The sequence below is a fragment of the Prionailurus viverrinus genome, chromosome C2 (genome assembly GCF_022837055.1).
Source record: "Prionailurus viverrinus isolate Anna chromosome C2, UM_Priviv_1.0, whole genome shotgun sequence".
In the NCBI taxonomy this organism is placed as follows: domain Eukaryota; kingdom Metazoa; phylum Chordata; class Mammalia; order Carnivora; family Felidae; genus Prionailurus; species Prionailurus viverrinus.
Window position 1 is genome coordinate 110,018,865 of NC_062569.1, and position 26,936 is coordinate 110,045,800.

Consider the following 26,936-nt stretch of genomic DNA (forward strand, 5'->3'; position numbering starts at 1 on the left):
AAATATGCATAATGTTGAATTAAAATGAGATAAACAGGGGAAGATGAAGAATACTGTTTCCAAGTGTAAAATCAATAAGAAGGCTGGAGAAGAGCACCCATAGTTTGGGGACATGGTTTAGTGAAGCTGTGGATAACTAAAGTAGAAACAGTTGTTTTGCCATAAGCCTATGACAAATCTCAGGATCGAGAACAGAATCTTAAAACATAAATGGTTCTTGGACATTTAAAAAGATGATTAACCAGAATCATAAAAATAGAAATGCAAATCAAAATTGCATTGAGATACCATATCTAACTTACTAGATGGGCATAAATGCAAGAGTTTGACAGTGCATTCTGATGGCAATTTCATACAAGGCACTTTCATACAATCCTAGCAGAAGGGTCAAGTAGTACAATGCCAGTGGAAGGTAATTTGACAATAGCTGTAAAAATTACAAAGTTAAAACAATTATTCACCTTTTGACCTAGGGTATCCCACTTCTAGGGACTTATTCTCAGGTACATTTATATATATTAGAAATGACACAGGCACCATGTAACTTACTATGACATAGTTATAATAGCAACCCATATAGCTATCATTAGGACACCAAATATATTAAACTGTATCATTAAAATGGAATGGTAACCAGCAGTACAAAGAGATGAAGGCACATTATATCAAAAAAAAAAAAAAAGATATGTTTTTAGGTGCAGAAAGTGTATACATTGTGCTTATATTGTGTTTTTAACAAGGGGGACAAGATAATTATATCTGACTTTCTGTAAGAAGACTTTCTGTAAGAAGACTTTCTGTAAGAAGACTTTCTGTAAGAAGACCCCAAAAATGAATAAAAACAGCTATCTATGGGGAAGGGTGGGGTGGGAACTGGGAAAATGGATGACAAGAGTGGAAGTGAGAACCTTTACTGTATATGTTTGTAGCATTTGGATTTTAAGGCATATGAATATATTGCCTATGTTAAATATTATAAATTTTAATAAATAAATGCATGACTGAAAAGAAAAGAAACATTAAAATACAATAAAGATAATAATATCTAACCGCTTGTGCACAAAAGAAACGAAAGTCAAGAGAAGTAAAATAATAACTCAAAATCCAAAGGCAGTTAATGGCAGAGGCTGCATTGGAACCTTGGAGATCAGACAACTCACTGAAATGAGACACATTAACACTGATATCCAAGTCATCAAAGGTAGTTGTGTGGCCAGGGACAGAGAAATCTATGAATTTGATATTCCTTAGCTGTCAATATTTCTTATCTCTGATGCCCTTGACACCAGAGAAAATTTCTGTCTTTATAAAAGTGTTAGACTTCTAATTGAAATTGCTAAGTTACATGTCACCAACATTTTTAATAAGAAATAAACTTGCTGAGGACAGGGAATATATCAGACAAAAAAATGTCATGTATGAATAAGAAAAAAAGAAGCTGAGTATGGGGGAACTGGTATACCAAAGTCAATTTAGAAGCAACAAAGACCCTATGTTAAGACCTGGAGAAGGTTCCCCATCATCAACCATGCTGTTGGGATGGGGCTAGAAAGGGCCAATCACAGCAAGGCTTGCATATCATGGTAATTTTCATAGACAGTCCATATTTAGTACTCTCCTCTCCTCCCTCCACCTTTGTTCATTCCCTGCTATTATTCATGCAAAAGTCTCTGTCTTCTGCTAAATCTGGATGTCAGGGGTGATGTCTTCTTTATTTCTATGTGCCCCACTATGCCCTATGCCCAGCATAGTACCTTGAACATACTAGGCTTCTAGTTTCCAAACATTAAAAGCAGAAGGGGCCTCAGCAAATACTTAGTCTGATTTTTTGAAACTTGTTTACAAGTATCAAATCCCTTTCAAATGAAAAACTATATAGTATCCCCATAAAATGGATTTTTTAACAAAGTTGTATTGATTGAAGACGGAGCAAGAGAGGGGAGAGCAGACAAAAGCCAACCTACAATAATCTGTTTCCCTTGCCAACCCCTGCAGCACCTCAAGGAACATAGTTTGGAAACTGCTGAGCAAGTGCAACCCCTTCGTTTTTTAAATGGAGCCATTTCTTAAAGTTTTTTTTTTCACATTAAATTAACATACCCAAGGTAGGGCTGGTGAGCTGCAAAGCAAGGGTCACCATATTCCCCTTGCCTATGATGATATCAGTTCTACTAGCTGAACAGGGTAAGGAATAAGGACAATAGATTCTGTGTAGCCTCTGGAAACACCACCTTCTTCTTTCCTATATGCATATTTGGAGAAGAACCTTGCCAGGAATGTGAAACAGTATCTGTTCTCTCAGATCCTGCCCAGTCAATAGTCCTTCTGGAACAAGTTATGTACTTCCCTCCATCGGAAGAAATGAGCCAGGACAGGGAGAGACTGAGGTAGTGGGAACCTAGCTTAGTTCATTCATGGATAACTCCTATCTACCAGATTTGTGCCAAAGCAGTTAGCAGAATGTCTAATGACTGCTCTGAAAAACTTGCTTAAGATATATGGGGATCCACAGACAACGTAGATAGTTAATCCCTTACCTATTGGGTAGTACTAATGCACCTAGAAATGTTTAGAAGAGAAGACAGATTAGTAATAAATAGATGAGAAAAAAAAACTAACTTGTTTAAGATAGATGGGGATCCACAGACAACATAGATACTTACCTACTGGGTAGTACTAATGCACCCAGCAATGTTTAGAAGAGAGGACAGATTAGTAATAAATACATGAGATTATTTCAAAGGTGCTATGAAGAAAATAAAGAGGATTCTTTTTTAGACCAGATAGGGTCTAAATTGCAATAACAAACAACCCCAAATATCTCAGTGTCATAAGTCAACAAGTTGGAGTTTTTTCCTTTATATATGCCCCTCTACACCTTACATCAGCAGGGTTCTCCTCCATGTTGCTTTCACACCTGGAGAGCACCAAGGCTGATGAGACTGCACAATCACATCACTTTCATCTATGTCTTAAAGGCCAAACCTTGTCCCAGAGTCCTGCCCAACTGCAAGGGTGCCAGGAAGTATCATCTCCCCAGTATACCACCAGAAAGGAGAGCCATGGATAAGCACACAAGATGGTTGGGGGTGGGGGGAGGTGCAGGAAACACAAAGATCAATTAGGATGGTCTAGCAAAGGCTTTCCAAAAAGATACTATTTGAACTGAGACCTGAATGATGAGAATGAAGCCACCAAATAAATAGCATCAGGAAAGCCATTTCAGGCAGAGGAAATGGAAAATATAAATATCCAAAGCAAGTGCACAAGGAGAACAAAGGCCAGTTCCACAAGGGTGCTGTGAGGGGAGAAGCATAGGTGATATGGTCAGTGAAGCCAAATGACAAAAAGCCTTAAAGATCATGATAAAGGATTTAGGTTTCATACAACACAAGTTCACTAATCTGTCCTCTTTTCAACAAAAATGAAAAGCCACCCTTGTACCACAGTGAAATTAAAAATTCACATTTCACTTTTCAGACTTCTCTGTTTCTCATACTAAGCTGAGCCTTTACCTTTTCCCTATTCACCTCAGGTTCACCTTTCTGTAAGCATTTGAAATACCACAGAATATCATGATAGGTTTTACAGTGCTTCCTGGAAATTTTTACCTCAGTTCTGCATTTTCTCAGGCCTCACTTCACATTCTTGATCAGCACCCAGATCTGTACTTTTATAGCTGCTGACAGAACACACATTCTCTGAAAAGGCAAGAAACAAGGAAGTTACCATTATAAGGAAAAAAAAGAATATTTTCTTGTCAGAGAAATAGCTCAGCTCTATTAGAATCTAATATTTTTAGAACCAAACTGAATACAGAAAGTTTTTGACTTTCTCAAGAAATTATCTAGATGGAATGGACTGGAAGATGGTGGCAGAATAGGAGGACCTAGGCTTGTGTCATCCCATGAATACAACTGAAACTATCAAATCATCCTAAATACCCCAGAAATTGACCTCGAGACTGGCAGAACAAAATCCACTACTAAAATTAGAGAAGAAGCCACATGGAAGAAGCAAAGGAGGGCAGAGACACAGCTTGGGACAGTAACGGATCTTGGGCACCACGTTGTGGAGGGAGCAGAGGTCATGGAGAAGGGTGAGAGACAGATTGGCACACAGGAAATCCCACATGGGAAAAAATGAATCTCCATAGCAATTGGCTTGGAAAGCAAGAGGGGCCAAATTTCATGAATTTTTGCAATGATTAAGGCTTAAAGCCTGGAGTTCTAAATGTCAGCATGCTTGGCTCTGGGAGAGCCCTGAGGACATTGGGACTGCTCTTGAAGAGAAAGCAGGCAAAGAACCCAGGAACATACAGCATGGAAACAGCAATCTGAAGAGTGCCTAGAGCATACAGTGGAGAGGATATTTGCTTATCTCAGGGTATGTCCCAGAGAGACAGCATTGACAGAGAGACACCTCCAGCAACAAAGGAATTGACCGATGCCTTTTCCTTCCCCAGCCCCTCAGCATAAGCTGAAGGACACCTGCGGGAACCAGCACAGCATGAACTTTTGTTACCTAATTTATTTACACCAAACTCTGCTACCACGCTCTGGTGGAACTGCCATTCCCAGTCTCACTTGCCCCAGTCCCAGTGTGGCAGACCACCTCCCCAAGAACACCAGCCCAAACCTCTGCTCACACCATGTCTCACAATGCAGGGGTTTTGCAGAGCCTCAGTTCCAGCAACAGTGGCAATAGGTTTCATTTCACAAACAGACTAGAGCACACCTATATAAAGGGGACCACATTCAGGCCAGAGACCAAACATTGGCCACATCAGGCAAAGAGAACATGTGCAGACCACTGGCCTGAAAGATAAAGTGAACAGGACAAAATAGCAAAGCAAACACGGCACATACTGGAGACACTCCTGGAAGCGCCAGGCCCTGGGAAACAGGATATACCACACAGTGCAACCCTTTCCTAACACACAGAAGCAAGCACACAGACTTAGACAAAATTAGAAAACAGAGGGATTTGTTCCAGATGAAAGAACAGGACAAGGCCACAGTCAAAGATCTAAGTGAAACAGATATAAGTAACATCGCTGATGGAGAATTTAAAGCAATGATCAGGAGAATACTCACTGGACTTGAGAAGAAAGTGGAGGACATCAGTGAGACCTTAAACAAAGAGATAAGGAATAACATAGCAGAGATAAAGGGCTCAATAAATGAAATGAGAAACACAGTTGATGGAATGAACAGCAGGATGGAAGACATGAGGAATGAATTAGTAACCTAGAAGACAGAGTAATGGAAAGTAAGCAATCTGAACAAAAGAGAGAAAAAAGAATTATGCAGAATGAGAATAGACTTAGGGAACTCAGGGACTCCATAAAATGTAATAACATTCATATTATAGGAGTTTCAGAAAAAAGAGAGAGAAAAGGCGGGGGGCGGGGGGGATTTATTTCAAGAAACAAAAGCTTAAAATTTCCCTAATCTGGGGAAGGAAATAGACATCCAGATCCAGGAGGCATGGCGAATTCCCATCAAAATTAACAAAAGCAAATCCGCACAAAGACATATTGCAATTAAAATAGCAAGATATAGTGATGAAGAAAAAAATTTAAAGCAGCAGGACCAAAGTATCTTACAAGAGAAAACCCGTAAGTTTAGCAAGGGGTTTTTCAACAGAAACTTTGCAAGCCAGAGGGGAATAGCATGATATATTCAAAGCACTGAATGGGAAAAAAATCTGCAGTCAAAAATATTCTATCCAGCAAGTCTATCATTTAGAAAAGAGATACAGAGTTTCACAAAAACTAAATGAGTTTATGATCACTAAACCAGCCCTGCAAGAAATATTAAAAGGGATTCTTTGAGTGGAAAGGATAGATAAAAAGTAACAGCATAGAAGTAGGAAACACAAAAGCAGTAAAAATGAATATTTCTGTAAAAAAAATTAGCAGCAGAACTCACAAAATAAAAGTATATACAATATCACTACATATACCTAAAATGTGGGAAGGAAAAGAGTAAAGAATGAGTTCAAACTTACACAACCATCAACTTAATATAGGCTGTTATATGCAGAAGAGGTTATATACGAACCTAATGGTAACCATGTAACAAAAACCTGTAATAAATATGTAAAGAATAAAGAAAAAGAAATCCAAATGTATCTCTAAAGAAAATCAGAAAAACATGAAAAAGACAAGAAAGGATCGGAGAAAATCTTCAGAAATAACCACAAAACAAACAATAAAATGACAATAAATACATATCTACCAATAATTATTTTCAATGTAAATGAACTAAACATTTCAATCAAAAAACACAGGTAGAAAGAATGGATAAAAATATAAGACCCATGTATATGCTGCCTATAAGAGACTCATTTTTGACCCAACAAGGCCTGCAGATTGAAAAAGAGGGAATGGAGAAACATCTATCATGCAAAAGGATGTCAAAAGAAAGCCAGGTAGCAATACTTATATCAGACAAAATAAACTTTATAACAAAGACTGTAACAAGAGAAAAAGACACTATATAATAATAAAGAGGACAATCCAACAAAAAGATATATCAATTGTAAATTTTTATGCACCCAACATAGAGGCACCCAAATACATTAAACTGTTAATAACAAACATAAAAGAACTAATTGACAATAACACTATAATAATAGGAGACTTTAATACCCCACTTACATCAATGGACAGATCATCAACAATTAAGCAATGACTTTGAATGACACACTAGAAAAGATGGATTTAACAGATATTCAGAACATTCTATCCTAAAACAGAAGAATATACATTCTTTTCAAGTGAATATGGAACATTCTCCAGAATAGATCACATATTAGCCCACAAAACAAGACTAAACAAATTCAAGAAGATTGAAGCCATATTATGCATTTTTTCTGACCACAATGGTATGAAACTAGACATCGACCAAAAGAAAAAACTGGAAAGACCACAAATACATTCCGGTTAAACAACATGCTACTAAACAATAAATGGGTCAGCCAGGAAATAAAAGAAGAATAGAAAAGTACATGGAAATAAATGAAAATGAAAACAATGGTCCAAAACCTTTGGGATGTAGCAAAAGTGGTTCTAAGATGAAAGTTTATAGCAAAACAGGCTTACCTCAAAAGCAAGAAAGATCTCAAAAAAAGTAACCTAACCTTTTACCTAAAGCAGCTAGAAAAAGAACTAATGAAGCCTAAAGCCAGCAGAAAAAAAGGAATAATAAATATTAGAACAGACATAAATGATATGTAAACTAAAAAAATAAAATAAAATTGGTAAACCTCTAGCCAGACTTATCAAGAAAAAAAGAGAAAGAACTCAGATACATCAAATCACAAATGAGAGGAGAAATAACAACCAAAACCATAGAAATGCAAACAATTATAAGTGAACATTATGAAAAACTATATGCTAACAAATTGGACAACCTAGAAGAAATGGATAAATTCCTAAAAACATAAACTACCAAAACTGAAACAGGAAGAAATAATTCCCAACAAACAAAAGTCCAGGACCAGATGGCTCCACAGGAGGATTCTACCAAACATTTAAAGAAGAATTAATACCTATTCTTTTCAAACTATCTAAAAAAAATTAAAGAGGAAGGAAGCTTCCAAATTCATTCTACAAGGCCAGCATTACCCTGATGCCAAAACCACATAAAGATACCATCAAAAAAGGGAACTACAGGTCAATATCTCTGATGAATGTAGATACAAAAACCCTCAACAAAATAATAGCAAACCTAATCCCACATTTAAAAAATTATTCACCATAATTAAGTAGGATTTTTTCCTATATTGGCAAGAGTAATTTAATATTCACAAATAAATCAACATGATACATATGAATAAGAGAAAGGACAAGAACCATATTGCCATTTCAACAGATGCAGAAAATACATTTGACAAGGTACAAAATCCACTTATGATAAAAAGACCCTCAACAAAATAGGTTTAGAGGGACAATAACTTAACATAATAAAAACCTTATATGAAAACCCACAACTAACTTCATGCCTAATGGAAAAAAAATGATGGCTATTCCCCTAAGGTCAAGAACAAGACAATGATGTCCACTGTCACCACTTTTATTCAACATAGTACTAGCTCTAGCCACATCTATTAGACAACAAAAATAAATAGATAATAAATTGATTAATTCAGTAAAGTTGCAGGATACAAAATCAATGTACAGAAATCTGTTGCATTTCTATACACTAACAATGAAGCACCAGAAAGAGAAAGTAAGATATCAGTCTCATTTACAATTGCACTAAAAATAATAAGATACCTTGTAATAAACCTACACCAAACCTGTACTCTAAAAGCTATAAAACACCAAGAAAAGAATTGAAGATGAAAAAAATAAATGGAAAGACATCCATGCTCATGGATGGGAAGAACAAATATTGTTAAAAGATCTGTACTACTGAGTAAGGTGGAGGAGGCATGGCAAGATGGCAGCATAGGAGGACGTTGGGCTCACCACATCCTGCTGATCACTTAGATTCCACCCACATCAGCCTAAATAACCCAGAAAACTGCCAGAAGACCAGCAGAACAGATTCTCCAGAGCCAAGCATAGACAAGAGGCCCACGGAAGAGGGTAGGAAGGGCGGAGGGGCGATGTGCACTACACAGACAGGCGGGAGGGAGCCAGGTCAGTAGACGGGCAGCCCACCCTACAAGGCAGAGCCCCTGAGTCTGGCTTGCAAAAGTGGAGGGGCCAGACGGAGTGCGTCTTGACAGCCAGTGGGACTTAACATCTGGAATGTTATAAGTCAACAGCTCTCCTTGGAGAGTGGGAGGGCTAGAGGACAATGGGAGGGAGAGTGGTTGAGCCCTGGACAACAGAGCTCAGCTTGGTGGGAAACAAAGGTGCTGGGAACTGCCATCTCCCTCGCCCATCCTCCAGCCAAAATCCCAAAGGGAACCAGTTAATGTCAGGGAACCTGCGTGCACCCTGCAAACACGCAACATTGTGCTTCTGTGGATCCATCCCACCAATGGGTCTGCCTCCTTCCCGGTGCCACAGGGCCCCTCGCCGAGCGTACCACCGAGGCAAAGCAAGCTGAGTCTACCCCTCCTGCCCCTGTGCACCTTGCGGATCCACACTGGCTAATACGCCAGATCCCATAAAAGCAGCACCACAAGCCAGGCAGTGTGCAAGTAGCCCAGACAGGGGCCACACCACTCCACAGTGAGTCCTGCCCCTGGGAGAGGGGAAGATAAGGTACACACAAGTCTGACTGTGGTCCTGTCCACCAACACAAGTTACTCCTGACAGCACAGAGGAAGAGCCCTGCAGTTCTCTGCCACTCCAAGGACATTCCAAGATGACTACACAGAAGAATTCTCCTCAAAAGAAACTCCAGGACGTAGCAACAGCTAACAAACTGATCAAAAGCGATTTCACCAATATAAAAGAAAATGAATTTAAAATAATAGTCATAAAATTAATCGCTACGCTTGAAAAAAGCATAGAGGACAGCAGAGAATCTATTGTTACAAAGATCATGGGACTAAGAATCACTCAGGAGGAGCTAAAAAATGCTATAAATGGGGGCAGGTGCAGTCGGTTAAGCGTCCGATTTCAGCCAGGTCACGATCTCGCGGTCCGTGAGTTCGAGCCCCACGTCAGGCTCTGGGCTGATGGCTCAGAGCCTGGAGTCTGTTTCTGATTCTGTGTCTACCTCTCTCTCTGCCCCTCCCCCGTTCATGGTCTGTCTCTCTCTGTCCCAAAAATAAATAAAAAATGTTGAAAAAAATGTATAAAAATAAAAATTAAAAAAAATTTTTAAATGCTATAAATGAGCTGCAAAATAAAATGGAGGCGACCACAGCTCAGATTAAAGAGGCATAGGAGAGAATAGGTGAATTACAAGATAAAATTATGGAAAAAGAAGAGGCTGAGAAAAAGAGAGATAAAAAAAAAAATCCAGGAGTATGAGGGGAAAATTAGAGAACTAAGTGATGCGATAAAACGCAATAATATATGCATAATTGGGATCCCAGAGGAGGAAGAGAGAGGGAAAGGTGCTGAAGGTGTACTTGAAGAAATCATAGCTGAGAACTTCCCTGATCTGGGGAAGGAAAAAGGCATTGAAATCCAAGAGGCACAGAGAACTCCCTTCAGATATAACTTGAATCAGTCTTCTGCACGACATATCATAGTGAAACTGGCAAACTATGAGGATAAAGAGAAAATTCTGAAAGCAGCTAGGGATAAACATGCTTTGACACATAAAGGGAGACCAATAAGACTAGTGACGGATCTGTCTACTGAAACTTGGCAGGCCATAAAGGAATGGCAGGAAATCTTCAATGTGATGAACAGAAAAAATATGCTGCCGAGAATCCTTTATCCATCAAGTCTGTCATTCAGAACAGTAGGAGCGATAAAGGTCTTCCCAAACAAAGAAAAACTGAAGGAATTCATCACTACTAAACCAGGCCTACAAGAGATCCTAAGGGGGATCCTGTGAGACAAAGTACTAGAGACATCAATACAAGCATGAAACCTACAGACATCACAATGACTCTAAACCCATATCTTTCTATAATAACACTGAATGTAAATGGACTAAATGCTCCAACCAAAAGACATAGGGTATCAGAATAGATAAGAAAACAAGACCCATCTATTTTCTGTCTACAAGAGACTCATTTTAGACCTGAGGAAACCTTCAGATTGAAAGTGAGGGGATGGAGAACTATTTATCATGCGACTGGAAGCCAAAAGAAAGCTGGAGTAGCCATACTTACATCAGACAAACTACCTTTAAATTAAAGGCTGTAACAAGAGATGAAGAAGAGCATTATATAATAATTACAGGGTCTATCCATCAGGAAGAGCTAACAAATATAAATGTTTATGCGCCAAATACCGGAGCCCCCAAATATATAAAACAATTACTCACAAACATAAGCAACCTTATTGATAAGAATGTGGTAATTGCAGGGGACTTTAATACTCCACTTACAACAATGGATAGATCATCTATACAGAGGATCAATAAAGAAACAAGGGCCCTGAATGAGACATTGGATCAGATGGACTTGACAGATATATTTAGAACTCTGCATCCCAAAGGAACACAATATACTTTCTTCTCGGGTGCACATGGAACATTTTCCAAGATAGATCACATACTGGGTCACAAAACAGCCCTTCATAAGTATACAAGAATTGAGATCATACCATGCATACTTTCAGACCACAATGTGATGAAGCTTGAAATCAACCACAGGAAAAAGTCCGGAAAACCTCCAAAAGCATGGAGGTTAAAGAACACCCTACTGAAGAATGAATGGGTCAACCAGGCAATTAGAGAAGAAATTAAAAAATATATGGAAACAAATGAAAATGAAAATACAACAATCCAAATGCTTTGGGACGCAGCGAAGGCAGCCGTGAGAGGAAAATACATTGCAATCCAGGCCTATCTCAAGAAACAAGAAATATCCCAAATACAAAATCTAACAGCACAACTAAAGGAAATAGAAGCAGAACAGCAAAGACACCCCAAACCCAGCAGAAGAAGAGAAATAATAAAGATCAGAGCAGAAATAAACAATATAGAATCTAAAAAAATTGTAGAGCAGATCAAGGAAACCAAGAGTTGGTTTTTTGAAAAAATAAACAAAATTGATAAACCTCTAGCCAGGCTTCTCAAAAAGAAAAGGGAGAGGACCCAAACAGATAAAATCATGAATGAAAATGGAATTATTACAACCCATCACTCAGAAATATAAGCAACTATCAGGGAATACTATGAAAGATTATATGCCAAAAAACTGGACAACCTGGAAGAAATGGGCAAATTCCTAAGCGCCCACACATTTCTAAAACTCAAACAGGAGGAAATGGAAAACTTGAACAAACCCACAACTAGTGAAGAAATTGAATCAGTTATCAAAACTCTCCCAACAAATAAGAGTCCAGGACCAGATGGCTTCCCAGGGGAGTTCTACCAGACGTTTAAAGCAGAGATAATACCTATCCTTCTCAAGATTTCCCAAAAAATATAAAGGGAAGGAAAACTTCCAGACTCATTCTATGAAGTCAGTATTACTTTGATTCCCAAACCAGACAGAGACCCAGTGAAAAAAGAGAACTATAGGCCAATATCCCTGATGAATATGGATACAAAAATTCTCACTAGCAAATCGAATTCAACAGCATATAAAAAGAATTATTCACCATGATCAAGTGGGATTCATTCCTGGGATGCAGGGCTGGTTCAACATTCGCAAATCAATCAACGTGATACATCACATTAGTAAAAGAAAAGATAAGAACCATATGATCCTGTCAATCGATGCAGAAAAAGCATTTGACAAAATTCAGCATCCTTTCTTAATAAAAACTCTCAAGAAAGTCAGGATAGAAGGAACATACTTAAACACCTTTAACTTTATGAAGTAAACAACTTTATGAACTTAACAACTTTATGAAAAGCCCACAGCTAACATCATCCTCAATGGGAAAAACTGAGAGCTTTTTCCCTGAGATCAGGAACATGACAGGGATGTCCACTCTCACCACTGTTAACATAGTGTTGGAAGTTCTAGCATCAGCAATCAGACAACTAAAGGAAATCAAAGGCATCAAAATTGGCAAAGATGAAGTCAAGCTTTCACTTTTTGCAGATGACATGATAATATACATGGAAAATCCAATAGATTCCACCAAAAGCCTGCTAGAACTGATACATGAATTCAGCAAAGTTTCAGGATACAAAATCAATGTACAGAAATCAGTTACATTCTTATACACTAATAATGAAGCAACAGAAAGACAAATAAAGAAACCTATCCCATTCACAATTGCACCGAGAAGCATAAAATACCTAGGAATAAATCTAACCAAAGATGTAAAAGATCTGTATGCTGAAAACTATAGAAAGCTTATGAAGGAAATTGAAGAAGATATAAAGAAATGGAAAAACATTCCATGCTCATGGATTGGAAGAATAAATATTGTCAAAATGTCAATACTACCCAAAGCTATCTACACATTCAATGCAATCCCAATCAAAATTGCACCAGCATTCTTCTAGAAGCTAGAACAAGCAATCCTAAAATTTGTATGGAACCACCAAAGGCCCCAAACAGCCAAAGTAATTTTGGAGAAGAAGACCAAATCAGGAGGCATCACAATCCCAGACTTTAGCCTCTACCACAAAGCTGTAATCATCAAGACAGCATGGTATTGGCACAAAAACAGACACATAGACCAATGGAATAGAATAGAAACCCCAGAACTAGACCCACAAAAGTATGGCCAACTCATCTTTGACAAAGCAGGAAAAAATATCCAATGGAAAAAAGACAGTCTCTTTAACAAATGGTGGTAGGAGAACTAGACAGCAACATGCAGAAGGATGAAACTAGATCACTTTCTTACACCATTCACAAAAACAAACTCAAAATGGATAAAGGACCTGAATGTGAGACAGGAAACCATCAAAACACTAGAGGAGAAAACAGGAAAAGACCTCTCTGACCTCAGCCATAGCAATTTCTTACTTGACACATCCCCAAAGGCAAGGGAATTAAAAGCAAAAATGAACTATTCAGACCTCATGAAGATAAAAAGCTTCTGCACAGCAAAGGAAACATCAACAAAACTAAAAGACAACCAACAGAATGGGAAAAGATATTTGCAAATGACATATTGGACAAAGGGCTAGTATCCAAAATCTATAAAGAGCTCACCAAACTCCACACCCGAAAAACAAATAATCCAGTGAAGAAATGGGCAGAAAACATGAATAGACCCTTCTCTAAAGAAGACATTCAGATGGCCAACAGGCACATGAAAAGATGCTCAACGTCACTCCTCATCAGGGAAATACAAATCAAAACCACACTCCGATATCACCTCACGCCAGTCAGAGGGGCTAAAATGAACAAATCAGGAGACTATAGATGCTGGAGAGGATGTGGAGAAATGGGAACCCTCTTGCACTGTTGGTGGGAATGCAAACTGGTACAGCCACTCTAGAAAACAGTGTGGAGGTTCCTCAAAAAATTAAAAATAGACCCACCGTATAACCAGCAATAGCACTGCTAGGAATTTACCCAGAGTACCGATGCACAGGGGCACTTGTACCCCAATGTTTATAGCAGCACTCTCAACGATAGCCAAATTATGGAAAGAGACTAAATGTCTATCAACTGACGAATGGATAAAGAAATTGTGGTTTATATACACAATGGAATACTACGTGCAATGAGAAAGAGTGAAATATGGCCTTTGTAGCAATGTGGATGGAACTGGAGAGTGTTATGCTAAGTGAAATAAGTCATACAGAGAAAGATACCATATGTTTTCACTCTTATGTGGATCCTGAGAAACTTAACAGAAACCATAGGGGAGGGGAAGGAAAGAAAAAAGAGGTTAGAGTGGGAGAGAGCCAAAGCATAAGAGATTCTTAAAAACTGAGAACAAACTGAGAGTTGATGGGGGGTGGGAGGGAGAGGAGGGTGGGTGATAGGTATTGAGGAGGGCACCTTTTGGGATGAGCGCTGGGTGTTGTATGGAAACAAATATGACAATAAATTTCATATTAAAAAGAAATCTGTACTACCCCAAGAAGTCTACATATTAAATGCAATCCCTATCAAAATACCAACCACATTTTTTACAGAACTACAACAATCAATCCTAAAATTTGTATGGAAAAAAAGAACCTGAATATCCAAAGCAATCTTGGAAAATGAAAGCAAAGCTGGAGGCATCACAATTCTAGACTTCAAATGATATCACAAAGCTATAGTAATCGAAACAGTATGCTAGTGTCACAAAAATAGACACACAGATCAAAAGAACAGAATAAAAAACCCTTAAAAACCCACAACTGGGGCGCCTGGGTGGCGCAGTCGGTTAAGCGTCCGACATCAGCCAGGTCACGATCTCGCGGTCCGTGAGTTCGAGCCCCGCATCAGGCTCTGGGCTGACGGCTCAGAGCCTGGAGCCTGCTTCCGATTCTGTGTCTCCCTCTCTCTCTGCCCCTCCCCCGTTCATGCTCTGTCTCTCTCTGTCCCAAAAATAAATAAACGTTGAAAAAAAAAATTAAAAAAAAAACAACCCACAACTATTTGGTCAATTAATCTTTGACAAAGAAGGAAAGAATATCTAATGGGAAAAGGACAGTGCCTTCAAGAAATATTGTTAGGAAAGCTGGATGGCAACATGCAAAAAAAATAAAAAATAAAATAAAGAAGAAACTGGAACACTTTATTACACCATATACAAAAATAATTTCAAAATGCATTAAAGCCCTAAATGTGAGACCTGAAACATAAAAATCCAGAAGAGAACATAGGCAGTAACCTGACATCTGCCATAGCAACTTTTTTCTAGATATGCCTCCTGAGGCAAGGAAAACAAAAGCAAAAATAAGCTATTGGGACTATATCACATAAAAATCTTCTTCACAACAAAGAAACCAACAACAAAACTAAAGGCAACCTACTGAATGGGAGAAGATATTTGCAAATGACATATCCAATAAAGGGTTAGTATCCAAAACATATAAGAACTTACACAATTCAACACCCAAAAAACAAGTAATCCAATTAAAATGGACAGAAGACATGAACAGACATTTTTCCAAAGAAGACATCCAGATGGCCAACAGACACATGAATAGATCAACATCACTCATCATCAGAGCAATGCAAATCTAAACTACAATGAGATACCACCTCACACCTGTCAGAATGGCTAAAACAGAAACACAAGAAACAGCAGGTGTTGGCAGGGATCCAGAGAAAGGGGAACCCTCTTCCACTATTGCTGGGAATGCACACTGGTGCAGCCACTGTGGAAAATGGTATGGAGGCTCCTCAAAAACTTAAAAATAGATCTACCCTGTGATCCAGTAATCACACCACCAGATATTTACCCAAAATATAAAAAAGCACTTATTAATGGGATATATGCACCCCAATGTTTATAGAAACATTTACAATATCCAAATATGGAAGCATCCTAAGTGTCCATCAACTGATGAATGGATAAAAAAGATGTGGTAGATATACACTGTGGAATATTATTTGGCCATAAAAGGAATGAAATCTTGCCATTTGCAATGACACGGATGGAGTTAGAGAGTATAATGCTAAGGGAACTAAATCAGGGAAAGATAAAAACCGTATGATTTCACTCATGTGTAGAATTTAAGAAACAAGACAAATGACAGAATTGGGGGGGGGAAGAGAGAAATTAAGAAACAAGAATTTTAAGAAATTAAATCTCTTTAAATACAGAGAACAAACTGATGGTTACCAGAGGGGAGATGGGTGGAGGGATAGATGAAATAGATGATGGTTATTAAGAGGCACACTTGTCATGAGGAGCACCGGGCAACGTGCGAAATTGTTGAATCACTATATTGTACACCTGAAACTAATATCACACTGTATGTTAACTGGAATTAAAATAAAAACTTAAAGGAAAAAAGAGGTTATCTAGATTGATTGATGTTCTGGAGTTTACAGAGTTTCCATGGTAGCTTTCCAAAGGAGTCTTCAGGCCTTTATCTTTCACACCATGTATACTTAAGGAGAACCTCCTCAAATCCAAAACACTGTTCCCTGCTATCCAATAATAATAAACATTAAATTAACTAGTAAACAATAAATAAACAACAAATAAATGCCCTCAAGACTCGGGCTCCTCATCTATAAAATAGGCATGATTAGTAAAACAGCAAAGCCAAACGCTGAGATCATAGAGCTGCTGCTGTGTAGGCTCCCCTCCTTCCCACTTCTGGTGATGTTGGCTACCTCATGAAGGCACCAGACATTTTCTCAGTGGTCCAGTGGATAATGGAATTTTACCCAATGGCCTGCACAACAAAGGTTTTCCAGGCTGCTTTGTGAAGGCCACTAACATAAATAATCAGTGACTATGGTGTGAAACTTAAGCATTTCACCTGATTAGAGTATACTGCTAAATAGTAGTATTTTTGTGCAAGTAAGTCTGCTAGGATGTCTCTAATATCTGCCCTGTAGTATAAACATTAAAGGTGCAAACCTTGGCATCAGGTAGTCTGATATCCAATCACAGCTCAGCCACTTACTAGCTGCTATTCAATCTCGCTATGCTTCCTTTTCCCTAGTTTGAAAAGGAGTTTAATAAGACTTGTTTCATCAGGTTATTATGACACATTTCAGATAAATCTCTCAGCACAGTATGTGATCCATGGTAAGTCTCAGTAAACATTAACCTTCATCATTATCATCAACCTTGAAGAGTGGAGAGTCACTTCTTAAATCTCTCATGTGATTTGAAGATGCCAATTATTCAACTTCTAGCTATCAGACGTAAACACGTATGAATATTTTGTTTAACTGCTTATTTATTTATTTATTTTGAGAGAGAGGGCGCAGGGGAGGGGCAGGGACGGGGGGAAAGAGAGATAATCCCAAGCAGGATCCGCACTGTCAGTGCAGAGCCTAATGTGGGGCTCCTCCTCACAAACTGTGAGATCATGACCTGAGTCAAAATCAAGAGGTGGATGCTTAACCAACTGAGCCACCCAGGCACCCCTCTGTGAATCATTCTAAAGAGTAGATCCAAACTAAAGAAAAGCTGAAATTTCCTTCAGACACTAAGTCTTCACTAAGGAATTTCTTCCTCAGACACACTTTGTCAGTTTTTGCCCCTCTCCTTCTGTTTATCCATTTGTTTGTGTTTCCCTTCTGAAATTAAGATGGAGAATCTCTCTCATGCCACAACACTTTATATCTGAAATTTGTCACTGGACAACTCTAAGCCTCATTTCTACTAATTCCAGCAATTATAAGGCTTGAAAACTAAAGTCAGGTTCTAGGTTCAAGATAATTCTACCTCATGCTATTATGAAAATTAAATAATATATTACGAAAGTGTATGTAAACAGTAAGCTTCTATTCAAATGTCAGCCATTATTATATTTATTGCTTCCTTATATTCCTCAAATATTATAAAACATTGTCACCCAAACTGTAAAAGTAACTGGGTTAACTAGTTGAACATGTTTTAAATGAGGCCAATTGTGGGTTGTACTCTGTTCTCCTATTTCCAACACCACAAGAACTGCCTTTGGAACAAATCACAGAAACTAGAAGATGAGCAAACAGCTATCGATGACAGCCAAAGAGCAAAAGAGCAGAATTTACTCCCAGTCATACTACATCCATAAAAATATTTAAGTGCATAACAGACAGATCCCAACATGACTCTTCTGGTTCAGCAGACAATAATCTCGTGAGTAGTAGCTTGTTCAGCTAAAATCAGTTCTAAAAACCCACAACTAGGTGCAAAAAAAATAAACCTGCTTTTACCTGACTTGCTCATATAACTCTTTTTTACCAGAAAATAGTGTTTTTCTATGTAAAACCCAAAATTATTAGAAATTCTTCAATATGCTCCATCTGATATAGTGGTAGACACTCAGTGAGTGGCATAAAGAGGAAAGGACAGGCATAGTATCTGAGGCTGTATGACTGCTCTCTTTTTTCTTCCTTATTGCAAAACCCTACTTTAGGCTCTTGTCATAACAAGACTGGGTTAATAGAAAAGTCTATTTCATGCCTATACGTAAAATGCTAGCTCATAACACATATTCCATACATATTAATTCCTTCCCTCACACACCATCCAATTTCCATATTCATTTACTAAAACACTATGTATTACTATTAGTTCACTCACCTTACCTTCAAAACAGTCACTATACCAAAAGTACACTATATACATGCATTATATATATATATATATATATAGCTAATTTATATTAAATAAATATTTTAAAAATCTAAACATTGAAATTCTAAAAAATTGAAAAGCATATCAGCTCTTTGGAAGAATACTGATTGATGCTTCAATTAATTTGAAAAATAAAAAAAGAGCTTGATATTTATAATAAAATAATCTAAAAATAAAAATAGACACCAGTATTTTCAACAAATATTATTCACAAAGGATTCCCATATATACCATATAAAAAGATCACACAAAGCGATGAGAGAAGCCATCAATATTTCAACTGATGAACTGGCAAGATAATTCATATGAGAAGAAAAATAATTTATAAATAAAGAAATTTTTTAAGCAGCTAGTAATAAAAATTAAACAAGGAAGCAAGTAGAAAATTGATGGAGAGTACAGGTTTGCAAACTCCTGCCTCAAGTCCTATATTGGCCACCTACCAACCATAAAATCCTTGCAAAGTGTTTACATTTCTCAATCTTGGTTCCCTCATCACATCATCATAATCAACTCACATGGTTGTTTAAAGGATTAAATAATCTTGGCAAAGCACCTAATAAAATACCTAACACAAAGTACTGGATAAACGGCTGTCAGTATGATTATTGCTACCATAGTTACTACTATGTAATACCTAAGATGCGAACAGTGTTTAAAATGATCTCATTCAGTGTTGCCAAGGAAGTGGTGACCTAGTGTACCTATTCATTAATAGTGTCTTTTTAAATCAAACTTTTGCAAAGCTCAAATTATAAAAATGTTCACACACACTTTATGAATGTATCCTAGGATACTATAATAAGGAAAAGGTTGAGTTATTCATCAGGTATTTTTAATAAGGTTAAAGCAACAGCGTAAATATTTGACGTTTTTAAAATATGTATTATACTCAGACACCAGTGGAAGATTATGTAGCAACTAATGACATGGTTGAAAAACTATTGAATGGGATAAAAGCAAATGATTGTGTATGTAGTATGATTTCAACTACGTAAAGATGTCCTTAGTTATTAAGAGAAAGGTAGAGAGTAAAAAAACCTGAATGCACTTGATAGAGTTTCTTAGGTAAGGTTCCCCAAAACGGACCCTGGAACAAGAATCTGCATGTGAATAGTTCATGAAAGAAATGCTGACATCGATAAAGGAGTGGGGGAAGTAGCTAAGTGTAGGGAAGGGGCGAAGCCAACTGTAGCTTTCAGGTGAAGTCTCTCACAGGCAGTTTCAGCCTGATCCTGTGGGGGAATTCTGAAGGTCAAATTGTTGCAGGTCACTGATTGGTCTGACTACTGGTTGATCCACAAGCTAGACCAGGCTCCTCATCCCCTACCCTGTCCTTAGAATGTACACTCTGCCTACTGTTCCAAGAACACAGCCTTGAGACAGCAATGTGTTGTGGAAACTGCCTGAACTATACATGTGACTGAACCCAGGTAAGGCCACTCTATAAACTTCTAAGATTCTAGAGTGTAGATGCAAAGATCTACTCATCTTGTGGCTGCCCAAGACAAACCTCATACATTCCCTTGCTTACTAAACCTGCCACCTACCAAAATGGAACGGCATGCCTTTCTTTGGTCTCTCCTTGTCTCTTGTGTACAAGGGCTAGTTTATGAACCAACATGAATTACACTTCAGTTTTTCCGACTCAAGGCAGGAGTCCTGAGATTTCATATTCTGGCATCAGTCATTAATTAGCTAGTAGCTGCCTAAGGAGTTCTGAGTGTGAGGGAAAACTCTCAGGCATTCCAGACACCCTAAAACTGTGGGAAAGTGGCTCCCAAGGCTCCAAGGTAGTCCTCTGAAGAGAATGGCAGGTGAATGCAAGTGCATACAACACACACACACACACACACACACACACACACACAGTGCTAATTATGTAGAGGTGCTGGGTATATTAATTAACTCCATTATAGTAATCTTTTTACAATGTATACATATATTGAAACATCAAGGTATATACCTTAAATATACACATTTTTTACATGTCAAAGATGTCTCAATAAAACTGTTAAAAGAAAAAAAGAAAAGGCTCAGAAAAGCTACAGCAATAGTGTACAATCATAAAAGGGACCAAAGGGAATCTGAGTAGATAATTAACAGAATCCACGTGTTGAATGCTTTTATCTTTTTCAATTTCATTTTAATTATATGTTTGAACCATACATAAGTACAAAAAGAAAACACGTTCAGCAGCACCCACTGCTACAAGGTAAATCCAGATTTCTCAGTACAATAATCAATGTCCAATATAACCTACCTTAATTTTTGGGATGTGTAGTTACCAATGTGAATGGCTCTTTTGTACATATTACAACTCTACCCATCTGCCACTAGAGATCCTTACACACACACACTCTACTACCAAGACCTCCTCAAAAGCTGCTGTGGGACTAGGACCACCCAGCCTTGGGAGATTCCACCCCCCAATCACATCCTCTCTCCCTTTCCTGCCTTGAGGCTCAGAGGAAGTAAAGGTTTAGAGATGTTTTAAGTCTCAAAGGCTGTAGAATGTGAGGCCTCTAGACTTGACTTGTATTCTGCAATCAAATTCAAGCTTCAATATTTGCGTCTTAAAATAAGTTAAGATTTAGGGTTATAACTGATATTTTAGCCAGTTCTATAGAAAAAACAAAATTCAGAAAGCAACCTAGGAACTGAACTACAGTTTAGAAAGTCACTTCTATGAGAAATTGCTATAGGTCAATCAATCTTTAAGAAATGCCACATTCATTTATTCATATTCATATTTGATTCAAATATGGAAATTTTTAAGTAATTTGATATATTTAAATAGCCCCCAAAATATGTGAACATTATTTGACCCGATATAATTCAAAAGATAGAAAAGAACTTTGTGGGAAGATGGCAGTGTAGGAGGACTCTGGGCTCACCGCGTCCTGCTGATCACTTAGATTCCACCCACACCTGCCTAAATAAACCAGAAAATCGCCAGAAGACTAGCAGAATGGATTCTCAGGAGCCAAGCGTAGACAAGAGGCCAACGGAAGAGGGTAGGAAGGGTGGTGCGTGCTACATGGACTGGCGGGAGGGAGCTGGGGCGGAGGGGCAGCCCGCCAGCCAAGCAGAGCCCCCGAGTCTGGCTTGCAAAAGTGGAGGGGCCGGATGGAGTGTGTTCCGACAGCAACTGGGACTTAACATCTGGAGGTTATAAGCTAACAGCTCTGCTCGGAGAGCGAGAGGGCTGGAAGACAACAGGAGGAAGAGTTGTTGAGTGCCGGAGGACAGAGCTCGGCTTGGCGGGGAACAAAGGCGCTCGCCAGCACCATCTCCCTCGCCCATCCCCCAGCCAAAATCACAAAGGGAATCGGTTCCTGCCAGAGAACTTGCTTGCACCCCGCAAACACCCAAAGCAGTGCTTCTGCGGATCCATCCCTCCAGCTGGTGTGACTCGGGAGGTGACTCCCTCCTGGTGCTGCAGGGCCCCTCCCGAAGCGGATCTCCGAAGGAAAAGCGAGCTGAGCCCACCCCTCCCACCCCTGTGCACCTTCCACCCCAGCGAATATGCCAGATCACCAGCCCACAAGCCTGGCAGTGTGCAAGTACCCAGATGGGCCACGCCACCCCACAGTGAATCCCGCTCTTAGGAGAGGGGAAGAGAAGGTACACACCAGTCTGACTGTGGCCACAGAGGTGGGCTGGGGGCAGATATCAGGTCTGACTGCGGCCCGCCCACCAACACAAGTTATTCAAACAGCACAGGGGAAGTGCCCTGCAGTTCTGCACCACTCTAGAGAGTATCCAAAATGACAAAACGGAAGGATTCCCCTCAAAAGAATCTCCAGGAAATAACGACACTAACGAACTGATCAAAAAGGATTTAAACAATATAACAGAAAGTGAATTTAGAATAATAGTCATAAAATTAATCGCTGGGCTTGAAAACAGTATAGAGGACAGAGAGAATCTACTGCTACAGAGATCAAGGGACTAAGGAACAGCCAGGAGGAGCTAACAAATGCTATAAATGAGCTGCAAAATAAAGAGACAACCAAAGCTCGGATTGAAGAGGCAGAGGAGAGAATAGGTGAATTACAAGATAAAATTATGGAAAAAGAGGAAGCTGAGAAAAAGAGAGATAAAAAAAATCCAGGAGTAGGAGGGGAAAATTAGAGAACTAGGTGATGCACTAAAGAGAAATATTCTACGCATAATTGGTTCCAGAGGAGGAAGAGAGAGGGAAAGGTGCTGAAGGTGTACTTGAAGAAATCATAGCTGAGAACTTCCCTGATCTGGGGAAGGAAAAAGGCATTGAAATCCAAGAGGCACAGAGAACTCCCTTCAGATATAACTTGAATCAGTCTTCTGCACGACATATCATAGTGAAACTGGCAAACTATGAGGATAAAGAGAAAATTCTGAAAGCAGCTAGGGATAAACATGCTCTGACACATAAAGGGAGACCAATAAGACTAGTGACAGATCTATCTACTGAAACTTTATGGCAGGCCATAAAGGAATGGCAGGAAATCTTCAATGTGATGAACAGAAAAAATATGCTGCCGAGAATCCTTTATCCATCAAGTCTGTCATTCAGAACAGTAGGAGCGATAAAGGTCTTCCCAAACAAAGAAAAACTGAAGGAATTCATCACTACTAAACCAGCCCTACAAGAGATCCTAAGGGGGAATCCTGTGAGACAAAGTACTAGAGACATCACTACAAGCATGAAATCTACAGACATCACAATGACTCTAAACCTATATCTTTCTATAATAACACTGAATGTAAATGGACTAAATGCTCCAACCAAAAGACATAGGGTATCAGAATGGATAAGAAAACAAGACCCATCTATTTTATGTCTACAAGAGACTCATTTTAGACCTGAGGAAACCTTCAGATTGAAAGTGAGGGGATGGAGAACTATTTATCATGCTATGGGAAGTCAAAAGAGAGCTGGAGTGACCATACTTATATCAGACAAACTAGACTTTAAATTAAAGGCTGTAACAAGAGATGAAGAAGGGCATTATATATTAATTACAGGGTCTATCCATCAGGAAGAGCTAACAATTATAAATGTCTATGCGCCGAATACGGGAGCCCCCAAAAATATAAAGCAATTACTCATAAACATAAGCAACCTTACTGATAAGAATGTGGTAATTGCAGGGGACTTTAACACCCCACTCACAACAATGGAGAGACCATCTAGACACACGGTCAATAAAGAAACAAGGGCCTTGAATGATACATTGGATCAGATGGACTTGACAGATATATTTAGAATTCTGCATCCCAAAGCAAGACAATATACTTTCTTCTCGAGTGCACATGGAACATTTTCCAAGATAGATCATATACTGGGTCACAAAACAGCCCTTCATAAGTATACAAGAATTGAGATCATACCATGCATACTTTCAGACCACAATGCTATGAAGCTTGAAATCAACCACAAGAAAAAGTCTGGAAAACCTCCAAAAGCATGGAGGTTAAAGAACACCTTACTAAAGAATGAGTGGGTCAACCAGGCAATTAGAGAAGAAATTTAAAAATATATGGAAACAAATGAAAATGAAAATACAACAATCCAAATGCTTTGGGATGCAGTGAAGGCAGTCCTGAGGAAAATACATTGCAATTCAGGCCTATCTCAAGAAACAAGAAAAATCCCAAATATAAAATCTAACAGCACAACTAAAGGAAATAGAAGCAGAACAGCAAAGACACCCCAAACCCAGCAGAAGAAGAGAAATAATAAAGATTAGAGAATAAATAAACAATATAGAATCTAAAAATATTGTAGAGCAGATCAAGGAAACCAAGAGTTGGTTTTTTGAAAAAATAAACAAAATTGATAAACCTCTAGCCAGGCTTCTCAAAAAGAACAGGGAGATGACCAAATAGATAAAATCATGAATGAAAATGGAATTATTACAACCAATCCCTCAGAAATACAAGCAATTATCAGGGAATACTATGAAAAACTATATGCCAACAAACTGGACAACCTGGAAGAAATGGACAAATTCCTAAACACCCATACATTCCAAAACTCAATCAGGAGGAAATAGAAAACTTGAACAGACCCATAACCAGTGAAGAAATTGAATCAGTTATCAAAACTCTCCCAACAAATAAGAGTCCAGGACCAGATGGCTTCCCAGGGGAGTTCTACCAGACATTTAAAGCGGAGATAATACCTATCCTTCTCAAGCTTTCCCAAAAAATATAAAGGGAAGCAAAACTTCCAGACTCATTCCATGAAGTCAGTATTACTTTGATTCCCAAACCAGACAGAGACCCAGTGAAAAAAGAGAACTATAGGCCAATATCCCTGATGAATATGGATGCAAAAATTCTCACTAGCAAATCGAATTCAACAGCATATAAAAAGAATTATTCACCATGATCAAGTGGGATTCATTCCTGGGATGCAGGGCTGGTTCAACATTGGAAATCAATCACCATGATACATCACATTAGTAAAAGAAAAGATAAGAACCATGTGATCCTGTCAATCGATGCAGAAAAAGCATTTGACAAAATTCAGCATCCTTTCTTAATAAAAACCCTCAAGAATTGATGGGGGGTGGGAGGGAGGAGAGGGTGGGTGATGGGTATTGAGGAGGGCAACTTTTGGGATGAGCACTGGGTGTTGTATGGAAAACAATTTGTCAATAAATTTCATATAAAAAAAACCCTCAAGAAAGGATAGAAGGAACATACTTAAACATCTTTAACTTTATGAAGTAAACAACTTTATGAACTTAACAACTTTATGAAAAGCCCACAGCTAACATCATCCTCAATGGGAAAAACTGAGAGCTTTTTCCCTGAGATCAGGAACATGACAGGGATGTCCACTCTCACCACTGTTAACATAGTGTTAGAAGTTCTAGCATCAGCAATCAGACAACTAAAGGAAATCAAAGGCATCAAAATTGGCAAAGATGAAGTCAAGCTTTCACTTTTTGCAGATGACATGATAATATACATGGAAAATCCGATAGACTCCACCAAAAGTCTGCTAGAACTGATACATGAATTCAGCAAAGTTTCAGGATACAAAATCAGTGTACAGAAATCAGTTGCATTCTTATATACTAATAATGAAGCAACAGAAAGACAAATAAAGAAACCTATCCCATTCACAATTGCACCGAGAAGCATAAAATACCTAGGAATAAATCTAACCAAAGATGTAAAAGATCTGTATGCTGAAAACTATAGAAAGCTTATGAAGGAAATTGAAGAAGATATAAAGAAATGGAAAAACATTCCATGCTCATGGATTGGAAGAATAAATATTGTCAAAATGTCAATGCTACCCAAAGCTATCTACACATTCAATGCAATCCCAATCAAAATTGCACCAGCATTCTTCTTGAAGCTAGAACAAGCAATCCTAAAATTCATATGGAACCACGAAAGGCCCCGAATAGCCAAAGTAATTTTGGAGAAGAAGACCAAATCAGGGGGCATCACAATCCCAGACTTCAGCCTCTACCACAAAGCTGTAATCATCAAGACAGCATGGTATTGGCACAAAAACAGACACATAGACCAATGGAATAGAATAGAAACCCCAGAACTAGACCCACAAAAGTATGGCCAACTCATCTTTGACAGAGCAGGAAAGAATATCCAATGGAAAAAAGACAGTCTCTTTAACAAATGGTGCTGGGAGAACTGGACAGCAACATGCAGAAGGTTGAAACTAGACCACTTTTTCACACCATTCACAAAAATAAACTCATAATGGATAAAGGACCTGAATGTGAGACAGAAAACCATCAAAACACTAGAGGAGAAAACAGGAAAAGACCTCTCTGACCTCAGCTGTAGCAATCTCTTACTCGACACATCCCCAAAGGCAAGGGAATTAAAAGCAAAAATGAACTATTCGGACCTCATGAAGATAAAAAGCTTCTGCACAGCAAAGGAAACCATCAACAAAACTAAAAGACAACCAACAGAATGGGAAAAGATATTTGCAAATGACATATCGGACAAAGGGCTAGTATCCAAAATCTATAAAGAGCTCACCAGACTCCACACCTGAAAAACAAATAATCCAGTGAAGAAATGGGCAGAAAACATGAATAGACCCTTCTCTAAAGAAGACATTCAGATGGCCAACAGGCACATGAAAAGATGCTCAACGTCGCTCCTCATCAGGGAAATGCAAATCAAAACCACACTCACA

The 26,936-nt window shown here is 38.5% G+C and overlaps 1 protein-coding gene across 1 annotated transcript in view; it reads right to left on the reverse strand.

Moving 5' to 3' along the window:
• The window catches only part of ZPLD1 (zona pellucida like domain containing 1), a 552,784-nt gene that overhangs the window by 332,967 nt on the left and 192,881 nt on the right, over positions 1–26,936 (reverse strand). Inside the window, exon 4 of the mRNA XM_047875473.1 lies at positions 3,612–3,701. The gene's annotated coding sequence lies outside the window, so the exon portion shown is untranslated. The remainder of the gene's footprint in view (positions 1–3,611; positions 3,702–26,936) is intronic.